The sequence below is a fragment of the Calypte anna genome, chromosome 8, assembly GCF_003957555.1.
Source record: "Calypte anna isolate BGI_N300 chromosome 8, bCalAnn1_v1.p, whole genome shotgun sequence".
NCBI lineage: Eukaryota > Metazoa > Chordata > Aves > Apodiformes > Trochilidae > Calypte > Calypte anna.
The window spans coordinates 19,866,694-19,884,392 of record NC_044254.1 but is presented as its reverse complement, the minus strand read 5'-3'; the positions used below and the strand labels follow the sequence as shown (position 1 = coordinate 19,884,392).

At 44.1% G+C, this 17,699-nt stretch overlaps 1 protein-coding gene and 1 long non-coding RNA gene across 5 annotated transcripts in view; one reads left to right on the top strand and one right to left on the bottom strand.

The window, feature by feature from the left end:
• The window catches only part of PTPRF (protein tyrosine phosphatase receptor type F), a 381,207-nt gene extending 367,036 nt beyond the window's left edge, over positions 1-14,171 (bottom strand). For 2 of the 4 annotated variants that reach the window (XM_030454976.1, XM_030454978.1), the window contains exon 1: positions 14,124-14,171. The gene's annotated coding sequence lies outside the window, so the exon portion shown is untranslated. The remainder of the gene's footprint in view (positions 1-14,123) is intronic. The other 2 variants (XM_030454981.1, XM_030454979.1) reach the window with 1 other exon arrangement.
• Positions 14,172-14,499: 328 nt separating this feature from the next.
• On the top strand, positions 14,500-17,161 carry LOC115598644. Its single transcript, XR_003987790.1, has 3 exons — positions 14,500-14,648; positions 15,514-15,632; positions 17,101-17,161. It is a non-coding gene; the product is annotated as an uncharacterized LOC115598644 (long non-coding RNA).
• Positions 17,162-17,699: the final 538 nt, after the last annotated feature.

Here is a 17,699-nt window from a genome sequence, read left to right as displayed (position 1 = left end):
ATAGGATAAAGCAGTCCTACGAAAAGGACTGTACATGTAACAAGGAGTTCTTTGGGCTTTGATCTTTTCGTTATTTGAAACCACACAGAAGTTGAGTGAAAAAGGTACAAGATCCCAAAGGAATCAGATTCCTCACTTCTCTGCAGCAAGCTTCTAAAGTTCCCTTTTTATGACCATCTTCACCAAAATAAATAAATCACTTCTGAGTAAAAAAAAAAAAAAAGTAAACCAAGGCATTTCCAGTCAATTCCTTTCATGTCTTTCCACCGCCTTGACTACAGTCACATGCTCAGTCCTGACCTTTCCAGATTCTTCTCTCTGCCTCACCACACTTATTCAGACTATCAAATTCATTTAGTGAAACCATCCTATCCTTTCACACTTGACTCTTTTCACAGACAAGCAGTTCATTTTCATGTAGAACCACTTCTAACTTCAAAAGGTTGCTTTGTATCTCAGCTTCTGATGTCCCTTGTTTAAAACACTTTCAAATAAGGATCTGAAAAATGTTGTAACAGGGAACTCTGACTCTTCTCCAACCTTCCTTGAAAAAAAAAAATTTAAAAATCACTATTAAACAAAGCAAGAGGCTAAGCATCTACTCAGGATTTCTGTAGCTTGTCAGTAGCTCTCAGAGCTTGTCCATGCACATCCAAGGTCATGGCCAGCACTCGGAAAACTGAGCCCATGACTGCTGGGATGGATCAGTCTCCTGCAGTTACCTTCACAGGGACACTTGCCTTTACCTTAAACCTCCTCTGAAGTCATTCATTTCCACTTACCCACACTGGTTATAGCAAGAGGTCTAACAGTGTCAGAAGGCAGCATGACAACCTGACGACCACCCAGTTCCATCCCATCTGACAGCTCTGCACCCCAAGCAAAGCAAGAAGGCAAATCCCCTCCATCAAACCATCAAGTGGAGATAGATGCCCTACAAACACATTTGTTCCTCACGTGGACACACACAAAAGACAGCATTGCAAAACTGAATGGTGCAAGCTATTTCACAGCAAACCATACTATTTTATTTCCTTCCCAATGGCTCAGACAGCCACCTTTCCCCAGGCAGGCTCAGAGCAATGCTGTGCTGCCCTCCTTTAACAGCAGCACCCAACACCCACCCTGCAGCTGATAACCAACCACCAATCCTTCAGTCCATAAAATCCATGTTTTACCCATTCAGAGATGCTTCGGCAATCATGCAAAACCAATATAATTAACAAGGTTATATGCTGACTCCTAAGGTGAAAAGACACAACAGAAAGTGCTAAACTTACACCTTTTAAGCACATCTAGAAACTACATTTGTGTCCCAGCAAGCTACCATAAAAAACTAATGTAGTGGCTCTATTAATCAAAAGATTTTTCACTTTGACACCACAAATACAGGACAATACTTGTCCACAGCTCATTTCAGCATCTTAAGAACCATTTTTGATTAAAAATATTTTTAACTTGGTAATTTCAGGTGAGAAAACCATACTGAACAGAGTAGTACATTACACTAAATTTCTCATTAATTTTCCTGTGAAGCATTACAGCCTCCAAAAACTGACTTTTAAGTTAATTACACACAATTTGGACACTCCAGAATCAGGAATTCAGAACTGAATCCCGTCTAGTCACTCACAAAACCTGTATAATGAAGACACATTATAATCATGCTCTTTTCTTGCCAGAATAGACAAAAAAGTACAATCAGCATTTTTAAAAACACATTTGAATACTAAAAAGGGGTATTTTTGTACTAGCTTTTTCTCCCATACAGCCTACTAGCCATATTTCTACTAGAATAGCTTTAGTAATGCATCCAGAAATGCACCAAAATAAAAGTTGCGGCAGCTATTTCCTCCTTACTTTCCTCATATTTTGACAGGGATAGGAATTTTACCTAGTCATAAGAGAGAGTTACCACAGATCCTCAGAAAAAGGGCAAGACCATGTGCTTCAGCATGAACACCTGCTCCCCCCTACCTTGAATCTAAATGGAAACATAACAACTGAAAGCATCACTGGTTTAACATAAATTTTACTTTCTTACAGTAGATACTGGATCAAAACCACAGCAGTTAAAAAGTCAGACAATTTTCCAGCTGGCTGCAATAGCCATTGAAAATAAGACCAGTTCAAGATAGAACCATGTCTTTTGTATTAAAATACCGATCAAGCTGCTGACAAGGAGACAAATGAGTTTTTAAACCATTAGTGTATGTTCGCATAAAATTAAAAATTATTCTATAGAAAGAAATTTGGATAACCGTGATATGCCTCTTCCACTGCAATACTTCATTTTGATTTTTTGAGAAGTTATTAAAATCGGGCCATCTCAGCCTGCTGGAATTTCATTTATTCATTATTGCAATGTACAGTTAATGCAGGAGATTACATTAGGTTTTGACAAGTCTTTTACACTTCTCAGAGCAGTGCTGCTATTTCTGCTTAGGTTAGTAACTTTATCTACCAGGTAACCTTTGTGGTGTTGACAATTGGCAATTAACAACTTTCTTCATTGCCTCCAACCCCCCTCCCTGCCACAGCCAATGCTGTTGCCACCGTGTGCATCCCCCCCACTTCTCCTGGGTTCAGTACCACCCCCAAAAGCCCCCCACCATGCCCCTCTCCCCACTCCCCTGCCATGGCTGCCTTTTAAATTCACACAAGACATGGCAACAGCAGCAAAACAAAAGTAATCTACAAATAGAGGAGGCCATCACCTAATCAAATATGACTACCAGGACTGCTGACTGTCCAAATATTTAGCTGCTCTCCAATGAAGTGGGTCAGGTAGGTTAATCAAATAAGGTTGCATGTCCAGAGGGACTGTCCATTATTTGTGCTTACTTCAAGATCTTACCTGACTTAAAGCTCTGAAAAGCTACTGATCTCTGAGCAACTGTGAATATTCACATCCAAAAATCCAAAGAAGCAGATGTCACAATTCTCCCACATGAGCTGAAAACATAGGGAAGTTCTTCCAAAAAGAAATATTTTTACTAAATAACATGACAAGTCTCTTCAGCACACAAAAGCAGCACAAGCTGATGGGAACTGACACCACCTACACCAGGTACTTGGAACTGTAACCCATGCCCTGGCACGTAACCACACTGCAAGTAGGAATCTAACATACATTGTCTCTCAAATTTAACAACTGAAAATTATCAGAACAACAACAACAACCCAAAAAACCCCACCAAAATGGATGGGCAAAGTGGATGCAAAGTGTTTTCAACACACGATGGAAACGAAAATAAATCTAGGATTAAAATATAGCTAAGTTTCATCATTTTCTAATAGTATTTGTCTCCATTGAACAAGAATTTATGCACCATTTCAACCTGATAAGAATTTAATTCTAGGTAATAAAGCTTCACAAATTGAATTCAAAGCGGAAAAAAACTAGCATTTCCCAATTATTTCCAGAGCTCCACAACTACTGACTTCAACTAAACGGACAAGGAAAGCTGCCATTACAAAAGCAGAGCTGACATACGACCCCTGGATACAGCAGCACCAGCAGACAGCTCTAATAAAAATCAATATTAATTCCGTACACTTCTGTTCCGAAAATAAAGCAATGAAATTCCCTCATGCCCACCTGCCAAAGGGACACTACTCAGACCAACTTTGTCAGAGAGGATTTTTAAAGTCTTTCTACAGGCATGTAATAGATTCCAAGACTGAACGTGCACTGAATGTTCAGTGAACCAAATAATTCTTAATAGATTCCTCAGGGGAGTTTATTTTATATTTTTAAATCACTCTAAGACCTTGGAATGACAATCTGATTCAGAGGAAAAGAAAGGCTAATGTTGTGGGGTCAGGGACTGTGTTTCTTCCAGGGTTTTTCCTGGGTACTGTGTTTCTTCTAGGGTTTTCCTTTAAGAGGAACAGTTGTGTCTACTTTAATGCCTTGCTATGTACTTTAGAAATGTCTTCATTTCTACAAACCTCAAACTTATAAAATTGCTTTGAAAGCATACACTGCGCAGTTCTAAAGTTTCTCCTTGCAGAAATATTACATAAGCAATTAGAGAAAGTTGATCTAACAACAAGAAAAGGAAGGAATTAAGTAAGAATGAGGCAGCTCACCTCCTTCAGCTGCTGTTGTAAAGAGGTAGGAGATGGACAGTGTTAGAAAACTATCAGGCCCAGATTCGAAAAGCAAACATATCACAAATTAGATCAGCTTGCAGCTTTCAGATTAACCACCTCTGGCCCCCCAGACCCCTGAACCAACTCCCACCTTATTAGCAAGGCCCTTATAGTGTGACAGCAGATTCAGCACAGGAAGCTACTGACCCTTCAAAGGGGAATTTTTTCAAGCTCTACCATGAAGTACAGAGGAAAACAAGAGGAGAAGCCTCAAGCACTGCCATCATTAGCATGACTTCAGCAGGATTAGGCAGAGCACGATGGAGGAAAGACTTCAGACAATGAGTCCTTTCACATATCAGAAACAAAACCTTCTGTTAATCACACCAGAGATTCAGTTTCTTCTACTAATTCCTAATAAGACATCAACAAATAAAGTGAAACACTTATTCCTGTTTTAATTCTACAAAATAAACACAAGTGAATGGAAGTGCTCAGCCCACACTGTAAAAATGCCATCACCCCTCTGCATCCCAATGAATGGAGCTGTGAGACACACGAAGGGCTGGGAAAGGAGCTCTTCCATAAAACCCATCCATGGAGAAGTCCGGAGCAAAAGATCTAGAGGAGTGCTGCATTAACAAGCGAGAGACACTTCAAAGCCAAGAAATGAACTGAGTCGAAACCCTCTTTCATACAAAAGAGACCCTGAACCACAATCATTAGAAAAAACATCTGGTGTGCTGCTTTGATTTTTCAACATTTAGTCACTGGACAGAAAAAAAAACAACTCTTCTTTTTTCCCCCCCAAAGCACCAAATAATTGCAAATCCACTTCTACATATAACCTGTCATTTATCACCTCATCAGTGACTGCTTGAGTCTGATGGAATTAAACACTCAAGTCAGGCAGTTTTTGTTAAAAGCAATAATTACATTGTTACTAGAATATACAATTAGGCAGTAAAAACAAAAACAAATCTGCCTAGCCATATTTTAAGCACTCTCACAGAAATATAACCAGGCTGGAAACAAGGCAACATTATAATAATAATAAAAAAGAATTTTAAAATCCACTTCTACCAAAGTATAGCTATTTCTAATTTAAAACTTCACCCACTGGCAAAAATACATAAATTATTAGCATTATAGTGTTTATTTTAATTACACTGTGAAAAAAAAAAAAATCCAAGAGGCTATTAACTCCCTTCAGATATAAAGAAAGCCAATATCTTGAGCGCTTATCCTCCATTTATAACTTACACAGTTCTGTCAGCCCATCCTACCACTCCTACCACTTAAATACCAAAACCAGAATGTCTGCATTTTCTCCTAACATCCAAAACCAACATACAATAGAGGTATCAGCTAAAAAAAAAAAAAAAAAGAAGAAACAGCAACTAAGGAGATCCCACCTGGCTCCTTGTAGACATTGTTCAAGAGTATAAAAAATTCACTGGTCTTCAAAGCACAAGTCTTCAAAGTTTAATAAGGAAAAAAAAACACATCTCTTTAATTCAAGCTAACATTTACAAATACTTTCCAGCAGCATATCTGCTGTGCAATGCATTCTGTTACACCATGCAATTCACTGTGCCTGCCTAACACCTAACAAGGTGTTCAAAACAATTTCAACTGTATTAAGGACTGTTTTACTGTTTTCATCATTGCAGTCAAGTTGTTGATCCCAATAATTCTATGCAAGTCATTTTAAGACAAACATTTGCCTATTTATCTAAATGGCTCTAGCCAATCAAGATGCCTTTGGTCACTCTTCAGAAACATAAAAACCCCTGTTTTTAAATCATGCCCAGCCTTCTGACATCAGTACAAGAGTATGGCAGGCTGACATAACAATGCAGAACTCTCCTTTCTTATAACTAATTTTGGTCTTTATTCCTTCCACAGACATAAGCAAGAGATTGGTACTGAGGTATTACAGTAGCACACTTTATTGTGTTCTTGTGTTCACAAAGAAAATCCATCAAGTAAGAAACACGGTAGGAGCCAAGCACAATTACAGGAAGTAAGAGCTTGCTGGAGTTCTCTCACCCAGGCACAGGTGTTGCTTTTCTGTGTGTTTCTCCCCTGTACAGGTGAGTGATGCCCCTTGCTGCCACACCTCAGCTGCAGACCCTGACAGCCACGGAAGTTGGCAGCCGAGACAGAAAACCAAAGCACTATGCTGGCTGGCAGGAGGTTGGCATCACTGTGCAAGGGACAGTACCTGCCCACTCAAAGCTGGTGGCAGGGAGGACTCATGCTCACTGCAGTGTCATCCAAAATCCACCTTCAAATAACAGAAAGTTATGTTTTGCATCAACTCCAAAAAGCAGCTAAAATCATGATCATGCTACGGACTTCCACAAGCTCTCCCTGTCGTAACCTGTCTGGGTGAAGAAGTGGGATCCGATACCCACAGAGCTGTGCTAAAACAAACACCGTGGAAGGGGAGAGGCTGCAGGAAATTAGGCTGACAGAAGAGCTATTCTAAAATGCCTTTTTTACGCAAGAGACCCCGAACAGGTGCCCTACCCTAACACTACTTCCAAAGCACTAAGTGAAGTTTTACAGGCTTGGAAGATGTAACAGAACCCAGATAAAATCAAAGCCAACAAGAGAAGCAACTCAACCCCATCTCCCAAATATACTGAGGGAGACAAACTTACCTTCAAAAGTTTGTAGTTCCCCACGTCAAGAGGCAGAATTAAAGCAGTACCTCTAAAATCTGCAGAGATACTGATCTCCCTAGGTGTAGTTCTTCAAGTCTGCAGTTATTAACTGGAAGCCACCTATGAACGTGTCTTTAGTGAGGAGACATTCAGTATCTAAAATGAACGTTCAAAACCACACACTTCCTCCTCAGGTTAAGTACAAGTTTGAGTATACTTTTACCACAGAATAACACAGATTAGAATACATTAGACTCTAAAGGAATTTTGGCAGAGCCCAAGTACAGTATCAACAAAACTAATGAGAATATATATTACAAAATTATTTCCACGCCTTCTAGTTCTGAAGTTTAAGAGGCTAATTTTCATTGTTTATGGTAATTATGTTTCATATATCCCTGAACTTTGACACAGAAACTGTATTATTGGATTTTGTGTGCATCTTCTAGTCAATTTGTCAAATCTTGAAAATTCTGTAGTACAAGTAGTTCAAATACAATGGGCACTACGTTCACAAATTAGTTTTTTCCTTAAGATAACTGTTATTGATTCTGCAGCAACTTTGATGAAATGAATGTTATTTAATAAACTACAAAGAAACATAACTCTTGTATTTGAAGATTATAAAAAGGCAGCACCACTATTCAAAACCAATAAGTCACTTTTTCCTTCTTTCCCTTAAGTCATGTCTTCAGAATACATAACACCTCAACACCTTCTTAACACATAGTGTATAAAAGAAACCTTTTTACCACTTCTATGGTTGTTCTTCAAGTTGAAAGATTTGAAGCACAATACCTACCAGATAAAAAAAAAATATTCTATTTTTTAAAATATTTATCCTAAACTCCAAAAAGTAGAGCCTTTCTCATACTTCTCAGATCCAATTTACCTTCTAATTTAACAATCCTAACAACATCCATAGGGTCAAAAAATCATTTATGTTGGAAAAGACCTTTAAGATCATCAACTCCAACCGTTACCCCAGCACTACCAAATCCACCACTAAATCATGTCCCTGAGCACCACATCTGCACATACTTTAAATACCTCCAGGGATGGTGACTCCACCACTCCCTTGGGCCATCTGTTCCAGAGCCTTTCCAACAACCCTTTCCAACAATAATTTTCTCCTAATATCCAATCTAAACCTCCCCTTTAACAATTTGAAGCTGCTTCCTCTTGTCCTATCACTTGTTACTTAGGAGAGGAGGCCAACACTTGCCTCACTACAACCTCCTTTCACGTAGCTGTAGAGAGTGAAAAGGTCTCCCCCCTCAGCCTCCTTTTCTTCAAACTAAAACCCAGTTCCCTCAGTCACTCTTCATGAGACTTTTTCTCCAGACCCTTCACCAGCTTCGTTGCTCTTCGTTGGTACAGGAAATATAACCTATTGTTAAAACAATTACCAAATCTCCAGAAACAGAGCCACACAATCCCTTTTCCATCCTTACACATAAAACCCACTAGAAAAGTAATGGCTTTTCCAAAACACTGTAAGACCTAAGATTGTGAGGAAACCTAACTGCAGAATCAAGTACCATCCCATGAATAACTTCCTGCTCCTGAAGAGAGAGAAACTAAAAAGCTCAAGTGTCTGGCTGCCTTCAGCAGCAAAGATGACATGAGAGAAGAATCGATACACTGGAGGGATAAAAACACAACTGAGCTATGTGCATCTTATAAAACAGATGTGATCCTTTCAATATACATGTGCAATTCAGTGTCAAGCACTACACCTGCAGGAGATTAAAAAAAAAAAAAAAAGAGTGCCCTATGAAGTTAACAGATAATTTCTCGCCATGGTCAAACACTTGCATGTTTTGTTTGGTTTCAAGCAATGATAGGATTTCCAGCACTGCTTTTCAAAGAGCAATGTCACATGCCCAGCCTTCACATTTTTTCCTCTGTTCAATTTCATCCGACAACTCTGAACTATAAACTTCTTGTGCCAACCTAAATAATTCCTCTCTTTCTCAGTCAGGCTGGAAGAAAGTACTTATCCACTTGCCAGCTGCAGCTGAAATTTTGTGTCTTTTGGGCAGGTCATAAACTGGAAGCTTCTATATCTGCTGAAGGACAAGAATAAGAGTGGGACAACCCTATCCCTTCCCAGATTAACGGCATTGCTGTATTTCAGCTACACGGTGGATTGTATTTAATGCAAGTATCCGAACAGAGCTACTTCCTCGAAGTCCCAAGTGTACGTATTAGGAGAAGCTTTTGTCAATTTTGCTCTCAACCAGGCTTTTTATATACACTGCTTCCATCATCTGCTCCAAAAACCCTAATTTTTCTTTGTATTTTTCACCTTTAGAAAAGTTCTCGAATAACAGAGTCCTTGAGGGAGCAAGACCCATTTCATCATTTTTTTTCTCCAGTAAGTCTCAGGCATTTACACAATGTGTTCAGCCTGACATTAAATAGCAAGTGCTCCTCTTTTCACACCCTGAGGAGTAAAAGCACTTGCGGACACTGGTCACTACTGTTCTCCAGAGCAAGGCAAGGTGAAGACCAAGGACATGAATAACATCTTCCTCACAGCCCAAAAAGACAACAATTAACATAGAGCAGAAGGGATAGACTTCATGGCAGAATGGAATATGGCTAAATGAGAAATTAAAAGTTTGTGAATAATTTAAAGCCTTACACCTAGGGTTAAGTGGATACCGGGTTCCTTAGATTTGCAGACTAGGCTTCCCCATAGGGGTTTCACCTATGCTCCTCTTCCCTGTCCTTCTCCCAGCTCACACAGGCTTCCCAGCTACAGGAGGTCACTGCCTTGTCACCCACATGTCCTGGGTTGCTGGGGTGGGGATCCTCCAAATCTTCTCATAATAAATCACAAGGAAAACATCAAAGGCACAAGTAAAAGTATTGTTGCAGTGGAAAGTGATCTTTTCTTCTCTAACCTACAATCATGTTTTTTTCCTTCCCTTTCCCATGCTGAACATTATCCTGTTCCCATTTTGGCAGTGACCTGAATTTTATATTCACAAAAATATTGCAAACATTCTGAAATGCCAGTTAGAAACACAACTCATACAAATATGTGAAGATGAATACATGAACTGCTAGAAAAGCAAGTCCCCTCTCCCATAGAAAGCAAAAATAGAACAAATGTTAGTAAATGCACATAAAGGAATCATGATGAAGTACATTGAAAGAAATACATGTCTCAAGACATGAACTTGGTTTTTAATATATGGAGTAGTTAAGTATCTTCTTCACAAACAGAGCCAAGCCATGCTTGTTCCCTTTGCTCATTAAAGCTCTACAACTGGTGCCTCCTGTATGCCCAACATGTACCATTTCATTAAGCTCACTTGACATTCGATGAAGAAAGAGTACAAGAAAATTGCATATTCCCTGCCTAAAGTAAACTTGTCATTTAAACCTTGTGTATAGATAGAATTTGATATAGCACTGGCGCAGTGAGTCATTCGTCAGTTTTAGAGTTTGTACGACAGTATTCTTACATATGTTTTGCAATACTTTCCAGTTAGCTACCACCCCATGTAATTATACGTTTTTACTGGAAAGGAAGCATACATTTTGGATTTCAACACTGCACAAAGGTCCGTAGAAACAAAGCTTACTTTTATGGTCAGATTTTGAGTGAAAGAAAATCCATGTAAGGAGCACTCACAAACTATATGAAAGGTGAAAGTCGAGGCATTGCTCTTAAAGGAGGGTAAGTAATGATGGTAAGCATCACAAATATTTCTCAATGGATTCTTCCAAACATAAGCAACTCACATGTCAGATTTCTTCAAAAGCTGTTTCTTAACTACATTAGTTAAAACTGTATTCATTCAAAACACCATGTAGATCATCCAGCAGCCATTATGGGTTTTTTACTTGAAACTAATAGGTTGCTATTACATTCTTCTGTGCTGGGATGAGATAGCACATTTTAAAAAAAATTCTCTACTATCTTTTCTTCACTTTTTATTTTTAAGTTGCGTAACAGAGCTGAGTAATTTAACTCTCATCCCTGGCATCAAAGAGGCACTGAAAAGAACACTGAAACAGAAGGTTTGTCCTGATTAATACTACTAACAAGATCAGCTCTGACTTTCGCCTGGTGGCGTTTAGCTCACTCCAATGCTTTACAGAAAAGTCTGTAATTCTTCAAAAGGCCAAGTCTCAACTTTAAGTTGCAGACAGCCCCATGTTTATATCTCTACAGCCAGCTTTTCTAAGCTGCCTATTATTATCCCTTTGTACTATCTAAATTCAAATCAAATGCATCTACTGAATTGTACATCTCTTGCTATCTGATAAAAAGCTGGAGAGAAAAAGTACCCTTCACACAATTAAAGTTAGCTGGTTAAGATTCAAGAACAGGCAGCAACGATTGTAGGTTTTTTCCTCCAAATTGCATATACTATGACCTACAAGAAACATTTTCTGCTTAAAAGTAATACTTAAATGGAGATCTATGGCTGAACGTTATCACAAGGATTGCACTTATTTGACAGTCTGCTATTAGCCAACTCCATTATCGCTATTTGCAGTTTTTAAATGTACAGATTCAGAAGTAACTGTACAAAGCCTCCATTACAAGTGAATTTATGGAAAGCCACAGTAATAATCATCCTCATTAAGCATATCTTCCCACAGCCCTGCATTATGCGGACACAAAGAGGAAAACATTTCTTCTTCCTTACCCACAAGCTTAGATCTTTCTCCTTATAATCACAAGGTTTGACTGCCTTCTCTGCTTTTGCCAATGACAGTTCTCAAGTTCCCAAAAGCAGGAGTTTGGTTTAAAAAAATAATTAATTAAAAATACCTGCATACCACAACCAAATGCAGGTACAGTGTAGGGTAGCTTCTACTCTGAATTTCCAGAAACTGGTATTTTCACTGGCAACATGCATGAGAATAAAATGTCTGTGCCTTCTATTATTTTGCTGATGGCCCCAATCAGTATTTACCCAAGACACGTTCATGGACATGTACATGCAAAGAAAAGGGCAGATGGCAATATTTGTAACTAAGCTGAATGAGTAAAATCTCTGGAGCTGAAGTAATGCATTAACTCTTTGCCCACGAGCTGTTTTAAACCCCTTCACATATATGGTCATGCTGTGTCTTGTTTCAAGGACCAGGACATGTGCCAGTGGTGCAGGCTAGGAAACTCTCATGTTAAAATGGTCGATTAAAGGTAGAAACTGAGAAACAACCCAGTACTGTCACCCACCATACATTCAGATCACAAACCATCCATTTCACCATGCCCATCTTACTTCTTGCTTTCAAAGTTTAGACTGCTGATAGTGCACTTCAACAGGCATGTATCTACTACTCCTATGTCCCCAGCCCAAATCGAACCACCATGGCAGAAATAATACAACAGGGATTAAAGTACACTTGGTCCCTCCATAAAAGCATTTTCATGACCCTTGCATTTTCCGTGTTATCAATAAGGGGTGAAATGGACTTTATTTAAAAAGCTGTTTCCAAAGCCACACTGGCAGGCTTGGAACCATCACCCAGTAACCAGACACAGAGAGAACTCATTTCAGAACAGGACTTTAGTAATCTCAAATTAAATTTGTCGTTTCTGTAACATTTACCTTGAAAAATGAACAAAGATGGTTATACAAGCAGTGTAAGGAAACTCTATTTGCTCACCATCCCTGCTCAAGTTAGCTGCCTTCAGAGACCTCGAAGCCAGCAAATATTCAATGTAACTTAGGTTTGAAGTTTTGATTATCCAGAATAAATCACTTTTTATAGCTCAATTGCACACTTGACAAGGGAACACCTTCTTTAAAATTGTTAATACAGCTTCATTTGTTTACATGTGAAATAGATACAAAATTTCAAAACGCCTTAAAACAGCTGCCCCAGTCAGTCTCCTGGAAACAGACCACATCTTTTCAACAGAAGAGGTCTGCGGGAACACATCTTCGTTCAACAGCGCGGAAATACTTTCTTTCATTAAATTTAATTTGCGCCAGGTATTTAAACTGCTTGAAGTTGGGTCTTAAAACAATTTCTAGGAACCGAAACCACCGAGAAGGCAAACACGCCCGTTTGCAGCGTTCGCCCCGATCCTCACCCCCGCCCGCCGCAGGCTGCCTGCGCCCACCCCGGCGCCCCTCCAAGTCAGCTCAGACCCCTGGGCGCCCCTCGGGGGGCAACCGCCTGCCCCCCCGGGTACCCCCGCTGCTCCCGACCAGACAAGCAGCCCAACAGGTTGCGGGGGGTGGCTGCGGCACAGGAGCTGGCCGCGGGGAAACTGTAGCCGCGATCCCATGGGACGGTGGGCTGGGCGAAAAGAGTGAACTCTACACACACCGCCCCGGTTTGTGAGCCGGCACACCGGGCGCAGCTCCCGGCCCGCTCCCGCCGGGGGCCCTTTGTTCTCGCCACCCAAGACGCCGCCGCCCGGCAGCCCCGCGCTCTCCCAGGCGGCGGCTCGCCCCATCGCGGGGGGTGAAGGCGCGATCTGCCGCCCCCCGCCGCCGGCCCGCGCCCCGCTGCAGCGCCCTCGCTCCTCCCGGAGCGGAACGGCCAGCGCCAGCCGCGGGGAAACGCTTCAGGATCGCCCCGCGCTTCCTCGCACGGCAGAAGCACCGCGCCTGGGACGCCCCGCGGCGCTCGGCGCTGCGCCCCGCGGGACCCGGCACTCACCCCCCGCAGCCGACCCACCGAAGGCGGACCTCCCGTCCCGGCTGCCCCCAGCGCCGCAGCTTGCCGGGAAGGTCACGCCGCGGCGGCGAGCCCCGCGCCCCCGCCTCGCCCCCGGCAGCGCGGCGCAGCGCCGGCAGGTGCCTGGCTGCTCCCCGCCGACCCGAGGAGGCCCCGCGGGATGCAGCCGGTAGCCACCGGGCACCGTGTGACGGCCCCGGTGAAGAAGGGGCCCCGGTACCGCACGGCGGCCCCCGCGGGGCACCCGGGGCGGCGGCGGAGCCGAGGCGGGCGGTGGGGCCGGCACTCGGGGGCGCCGATCCGCGCGGCTCAACAGGCGACGGAGTTTTCAGGCTCCTCAGGAGTCGATCCCGCCGCGCCGGGAACAGGTCTCGGAGATGAGGGGACAAAGCACCGCGGCCGAGCCACTTACCGGGGCTCCGGGGCTCCGCCGCCCGCATGCTGCCTCCGAGCGCCGCGAGAGAACCCGCTCCGCTCCCCGCCGACCGCCCGGCGGCTCCGCTCCGCTCCTTCAGCTTCAGCCTCAGTCGCCGCCGCCGCGCGGGACCGCGCTCCGCGCGCGCCCCCGCCAGCCCGCCCCTACCGGGGCCGCGCACCGCGCCCGCCCCGCCGCCAGCCCAACCCAGCCCAGCCCAACCCAGCCCGCTCCACCGCCGCCGCGCCGCCACCTGCCGCCCCCGGGCTCACCTGGGCTGGGTCCCGGCTACCGCCCTCGGCCCCGCAGCAAGGCGCGGCGGTACTCCCGGCCGAACCCCCGGTTTCCGTTCCGCTGCAAGGCGGCCTCCGCAGCTCTACTGCCCGCCTTGCAGCCCGCTGAATCGGCCCGCAGCCGGCGGGCAGAGCCCGCCCCGGCCAGGTGTGGGCGGGGGCGGGCGGGGGAGGGCGCGGCCGCGGCCCGGGGCGGGGCGGGCGCTCGCTCTGCGCCGCCGGAAGGGCCCGGCCTGGCTGCCGGAGGACCCCGCTCCCCCCTACCGCTCCCCCGCCGGTGTGGGGGCAGCCGCCCCAGGGCCCCTGGGAGAGGATCGGGGCCACGCCGTGCCTCGGAGGGGAGGCCCTTGCCCCCGCCCGGTCCCTGCGCTCACGGGTCGGATCGCTGTGCCGCTGGGGTGTCGGTCAGACCCCGGGAGGAAACGGGTAGTGGCAAGGAGCGCCCGTCGGGAGGCAGACGGGAGCCCACCCACCCACGGGTCTCCCCGGCCGTGGCAGCGGCGGGTGAGCGCCGCGCTGAGACCTGTTGGAATTTACTATCGCTCTGACAGTGTTGTGGCTGTCGGGGTTGTTGCAGACCGTGCAGTCAGCGATCGTGCTGCTGCTGAACGACTCCAGCCCGGCCCTCTGTCCCGTTCCCGTGTCCTGTGCTGACAAATACCAAAACGGGGCGGGGGACGGATTTTTTCAGATGATGGAAAGGTCAGGTCATTCCTCTGCGCTGATCGCGCTGGAGCTCTTTGTCTCGTTGCTCAGCCCTGCTGAGGCAATGGGGCTGCAGTCAGTGTCAGCTCCACACCAGGCTTCTCGGCAGTTTAACCCTGGTGCTGTTGTCCTCAGTGCACTGCCCTGGGGTCCTTCTAGCATATCCCACCACATGTTAAATTTTTCCCTTCTGTGGGCTCCTGGGCTCCTCCTGGTGCGTGTAACTGTGTCCCTTCAAGGATCTTTTGCCAATGTCCTCTCATCTTACATTCAGACAGGGTGTTGGTAGGAGCCAAATAGTTTGCAGAAGTTCTTCCTCTGCTCCAGAGTGCTTGTTTCATGATCTCTGAGGAGCTCTGGGCTTCCCATTCCTGAATGCACTGTTCAGTCCTTTATGTGTCACTCACCTCTGCCCTAAACTGAACACCCTAAGCCAGACTTACACCTCTGCCCCACAGCATGAAGCTCTAACACCAAAAGCTTTTGGTTCTGGGGATTTTTTGATTCCTACTTAGTATCCAAATGTTGCTACATACCGGTCCTTCTGTGCATTACACAGCGAGGCCACCAAGCTTAGAGTGAGTGGTGCTGGCTGAGTGCCATGCAGCATTGCCAAAGTGCCCATGGGCTCCACTCTCCATTTTAAAATTTGGATCTGCTTCAGGTTTATCCACAGCACAAGACCACGGGGAAGCTGGGAGATGCCTACTCCAGAGAAGGAATTCTCGAAGCTGCTGGAGCTGTTCCCCCAGCTGGTGCAGCAGCCATGTTGACAAGCTTAAGGTAAATCGTGTCAACCTGACCTCTGTTTGTCTTATGCAGAAGCAACAGGTTTTTGAAGTTTGTTTGAAAAATGGAGGACTTGTGGCTTAATGCTCCTTTGCTCATCTTGTTGGATGCTTAAGTACTTTCTAAGCAGAGACACTGAAATGTTGGTCCAATCTACAGGACAGATTTTTAACATTTTTAGACACCTAAAGATGCAAGTTCCTAAACACCTTCAGAAACCTGGATTCATGTGACTAACACAGAGCTGCCTTATAAACTTTCAATGCCCAGGAGCTTCTAGCCAAGACTTGCAGGTCTTGATTGTCCTATGAGTGTGAGCCATTGATCACCTGAATCACAGAACAAAGAATTTTCACACACAGCTACCACCCAAAACTTAGTATTATTTCTCCATACACTCCATGCCTTCATGATGTACAAAATCAGAAGGCTATGAATAGTGTGAGCCCAAGAGGCACTGGTGCTTTGTGCTCTGCTGAATACAGGATAGCCAGTTTGTCACCCCTTCACTTGTATGAGTCATGGAGCACTGTTCTTCAAAGTAAAGGCAGCCACTTCCACAGTTTGCTTAGTATAAGATATGCTGGAATGTTGTCACCAGAGCTGTTGTCACCTTCTTCTGGAAGAAGGTGTGCAAGAGTCCTAAAGCCTCAAGTCTGATCCACCAGTTTATATGTAGCACCCCATTACATCACCTCAGTAGCTCTCAGGGCTCCAGTCTGCCCAGCCCATAAGGCAAAGTCTCACTGTGTATTTGTAGCACCTGGTTTGGAGGTCATGGCTCATGGTAGCTCTTCCTTCTCTTTGATCCAGCTCTCTAGAGAAAATGCACACACTCATAGCCTTGCAATGTGTGCCACCTGATAGCCAGCTAGCATATAGATACTGGGGGGTGGGTTTTGCTTGCCTTTAACATAATAAGTTGGCAGAAAATCAAAAGACTGGGATTTTGATTTTTAAGACTTCAGAACATCTTCCCTTCTAATTTCAGGTGTGGCTAAACTTGCTAAATACTCTGGATTGAATCTGTAAACTGCAGAGCCTGTCAGAAGCTAGTCCTTTCTCCAAATAGTTTGTTGTTTTGGTTTGGGTTTGTTGGGGTTTTTTTTGAGGGCATATCCTTGCTGATGACTTTTTCTCACTTGATTTTATAGTAATTATCAATTGTATTATCAGGTCTCCTTGTCTGATTCACAAGTGCCTAGTGCAATCCTCAGCTTGGTGCTCATGTAAGATAATACATCTCCATCTGTAGATCTGCTCGACAGCACATCTTGAGGACCATATGGCCATGACTCTGACTGCCCACCATTTTTGCAATATTACCCCCGAGACTCTTTCTTTTCCTTTGTAGGACAGGCTTCTGGTTTGCTCCAAATAATAATAATAATAATAATAATAATAATAATAATAATAATAATAATAAAACTAATCTGTGTTGCGTATTTCTGTTCTTCCCCAGTTGAAAGAAGTGCACCCTTGAAGAGACAACCCTGATGCTGTTTCACCTGTAGCACTAGGTTGTCTGGACTGGTGAATCTTTAAGGAGGATAATAACCTGCTCTTAATTTTGCTTTACTACAACTCATACTTGATTGGAGAAATAAAAGTTGGTATTGTAATAAAATTGTAGTCGCAATGTTAAAGTGGTATTTACTGGTTTCCTGGCCAAGGCCTGTAAGTTTTCTGTTTCTCAGGTACCTCTCTGTAAAGTAGGTACAAGTGTCTTTCCCTTTCTGCATCATTCATCTCAGCTGCCTGACCAGATCTGGTCAGCATACGTGCTCTCTCTTACTGTGGCTTTGCATAGTGCTTAGCACAGCAAAGCTCCCCTCTTGGTTGATGCCTTAGAGGTCCTACAGAGTACATAAACATGAGTAATAATTCTCCTAGTTCATCTACCTCCTTCTCCTCATAGTAAACTGGAAAGGTAAGTTCACTGGGAAAAAAGCAAAGCAAAACAAAACAACAAACAAACCAAAAGAAGCACCACCTGACAATTATTTCCTGGTGTGTAAATATGTTTTGGGCATTATTAAATGTGAAAACTTTCTGCTCCTG